Genomic DNA, 3,658 nt, shown 5'->3' with positions numbered 1-3,658 from the left:
AAAATCAGGTTTTCTGGCTCTTATTGAAAAAGAAAGATCTTGCAATATTGCACCCACATTCCTACAGGGCAACAATGATATGGACTTGAGTGGGGGTTGCTTCCTTTAGATGGGGCATAAGTTCTGCAGTTGTCCACAGCCCTCCACTCCCTATGGATTTCCACATCCTATGGCTGTCACTTGCCATTAATTATCACACATACACTATTGTTTTTCAAATATCTGGCTAGTTTCATGCCCTTATGTTACCTCTCTGAATCCTGTAGATATATTTATGACCCCTATAATTAGGCAGCATAGAGTAAATATGCTCCTTCCTCTGCATGAAAGAGATGCCTTTTGCCCCCCTGCATTTCTTTCGTCCTCCTTTTGCAAGATATTAAGTTTCAATTCCTTTAACCAAACCTTGTAAGGTACAGCTTCGAATGCTATTACTCCTCTGGAGACTCCTTTAATTTGTCCAGGCCTCCTTTAAGACATGGTACCCAGGAGGGCGCCTGGGTGGCTGTCGGTTAAGTGTCTGACTCTTGCTGTCAGCTCAGGTCGTGATCTCAGGGTTGTGAGATTGAGCCCTGTGTTGGGCTCCACACTGAGCATGAGCCTGCTTGGGATTCTCTCTCTCCCTCTCCATCTGCCTTCCCCCCTTGCTTGTGTGTTCTCTCTCTCTCTCATCAATCAGTCAATCAATCAAACAAACAAACAGAACACTGTACCAGAACTGAACACAGTGGTGAAAAGCTGGAGCCATGGACTTCCATTATTCTTTCTAATTCTCAAGTTAAAGGTGTCTTCACAATCTGGTGGACATTATAGGTTGAGTTGGAAGGGTGGACATTTTCTGTTTTGTTTGCACAGTATCCTTCTTTCCTCTTGGAGATAGTATTCTTCTCTTCTCTTGGACCTCCTCCTTGCCATGCTCTACTCTGGGAGTTGCTAACTGCTTATGAGACTTTGACCACAGAGATTCATCCCAGAGAGAGCAACTGTTACGAGTCAGGACAAGAAGATTTTTCCTGGGATTTTTCTAACCAGAGCTTGAAATTTTGGTTTCTGAGATTATAAGGATATAAGTCTGAAGCTACAGGTGGCCAGCCTTCATGTTGGAAATGCTGATCAGAAAGAAACCAGCACACAGAGAGAAGCAGAGAGAAGAATCACAAGAAGAAATACCAGGAAGCATCACTGAAGTCCCTGGTACCAAGCACCTCTAAGGCTGTCCTTTCCACATTTTGGTTTTTTAAGCCAGTGTATTCTTTTTCCTTCTTTCCCTTTCTCCATGTCTCCCTTCCTCCCTTTTCTCTCTCCTTCCATCTTTTCTTCCTTCAAAACTTTATTTATTTGTGTATTTATAAAGAAAAAAAAACACAGGAGTGTATTATTTCCATTGCTAAGAACAGGCCTTTGCAGGATGGCAGACTAATTTCTGACAGCAGGGTGGAGGCCCCTACTTGCCATCAGTGAGTGGGTTCTGGAGGACCATGATGATTGAGTCTCTTCACAGGAGCATCTTGGAGATGTAGGGGTCCATGTTGACTGGCTTGGACTTCTTACCTTTGTTATTCTTGGGGACCTTGGTCTGAATCATCTTCACATTCTCCAGCACTGTGTTGCAGTGCTTGTCAGTGGCTTTCACACAGCACAGGAGCTCCTTGTTATTGCCACAGTTCATGAGCCCTTAGGTAGGTGTTGTTCCTGACTGACTGTGAGCAGGGAGAATGGATTTGTGTTAAACTCTTCCTCCTCCCACTTTTGCAGCTCCTCCAGGGTCATCTTGCTCTTGGGTTTCTTGGGTAGGCTCATGGTGATGGTGGCTGTGCTCTCAGACCACTTGTGTCTCCTCTGTGTTGTTTCTGCTTCTAAAGAGTCTTATGCTAATTTAAATTACCTTTCTCTAGCTGGCAACCAAGCTAGAACATCTTCTCTGGCATATTGGCTGACTCACAGGTGATATGACTGTATGAATGAACAAATGACTGCTTGGCTGAATGAAAAACTGGTTTCTTGCTAAGGTGGACCATGGATTTCCTGTGATTTCTAGTTCACAGCAATCTCTTTGGGACCACATATTTTGGGGAAATAATTATGTACTAAATTGACTTTAATTATATCTTATTAATCCTTGTATTTAAAGAATAGTAAATTAATAATAAATAATGGTTCAGATTAATTGATTAGAATTTCAGAGTATATGGCTAGTCATGCCATGATCCCAGAATAGATAATAACTTAATCTTTGCATATTCAGGATTCTGCCTCATACTTATTCTGAGGACTGCAAAACTCTGCAAGACACATTTTAGGCCAGTGGTTTTGAGCTTATCCTTGGGCTAGGAGATGTATATTTAAACAAATCTAGTGTATAAAAGGACAGAATTGGTTTGAATGTTCTGATCTCTATGAATGTTATGATCCCTCAAATCTGACTGTGAGCCCAGATCTTGCTTCCAACTGGGGAGGGGAGACAATGGTGGACAGTTCCTTCCATCAGCTCTCTTTCATACTGCTCCCCTCTCCAATTCACAAAAAGGAGTTCTGAGGCTGAAAAGACCCACTGTAAAGAGGAGAATTGTCTACCATTGGCCTCGTCACAATCCATCCTTTCTGGGTAGTCAGCCAACCCATGCCTTAATTTATTTTGTGGATGATAATCTTTGAAGACTGTAAGTAAGTTACTGTCCCTCTCTTAGCTCATGGTAACTAAGCAAATACTTGCAACCTTTCCCTGGGTCTGAGTCCATGATGTGTCTCTCTGTGTGTATGTATGGATGTATTTGGAGATCACCATGTTCTTTCAATAATAAATGAGAACACCCTGCTCTAGGTTTGAAATGTTTGCCACTTTGCAATTTAATTAGAAAAAATAATCCTAAGATAAATGAGTATGTGTTTAGTTGCCCATGGATAAATGTACTCGAGTCAAAGGAAAAGTGACACCTTGGAAAAATTTCACATTTAGAAATATGTATATATATGCAGAAAGTTGTGAGGTTTTGTTAACTTAGTAAAAATAGGATAATTTACCAGATTTTTTTCCCTCCAATCCCTCCCCATTAGAAAAATTTCCTATGTGTTTTTTCATTTCCAGGTATTACTGTTTCAAAAATAAGAAAAAACTGGTATTAGGGACAAACCAAATTAAACGTAGTATAGTTCTACATTCCTAAACAAAAGAAAAAAGTGACTCTAGATCTGAAAGGAGACAAAATGAAAAAAATTCCGTTTCCTTATGTAGTTTATTTCCAAAATTTTTTTCACCATAAGTTGATTTTTAAAGAAAATTTATACCTCTAAATATGTGTTCATATAGACATAACCAGTTGACTTAGTTCATGCCTGATTTATTACCTTTAAACTGTCATACATTAGTAATTGCAATTTATGTCTATTTATCTCAAATTTCTTTTGACCAGCAACATGAATTTGGAAAATTTCTGGCTTAGATTAGAAATACATTCTGTAGCCATGCAATAAATCAAATATAACCAGTTCTTGCTGGGGTTAACTTTTGATAATGACGCAATACCAATTTCCCCTAACCTATGTACGTGATAGCATAAATTTAAACCATGGTTACTGTTGACATCAGCAATATTAATTGGCTAATGTCCTTGAGAAATCATCCTGTAGCAGCTCACTTAAAATATTGACGAATACATGC

The 3,658-nt window shown here is 39.6% G+C and overlaps 1 pseudogene; it reads right to left on the bottom strand.

The window, feature by feature from the left end:
• Positions 1-1,444: 1,444 nt before the first annotated feature.
• On the bottom strand, positions 1,445-1,800 carry LOC110573991 (annotated as a pseudogene).
• Between the last annotated feature and the right edge of the window lie 1,858 nt (positions 1,801-3,658).

Source organism: Neomonachus schauinslandi, chromosome 6 (genome assembly GCF_002201575.2).
Source record: "Neomonachus schauinslandi chromosome 6, ASM220157v2, whole genome shotgun sequence".
NCBI classification, from domain to species: Eukaryota; Metazoa; Chordata; class Mammalia; order Carnivora; family Phocidae; genus Neomonachus; species Neomonachus schauinslandi.
Note: the sequence above shows the minus strand (reverse complement) of the source record. Positions and strands in the feature narration are given on the sequence as shown.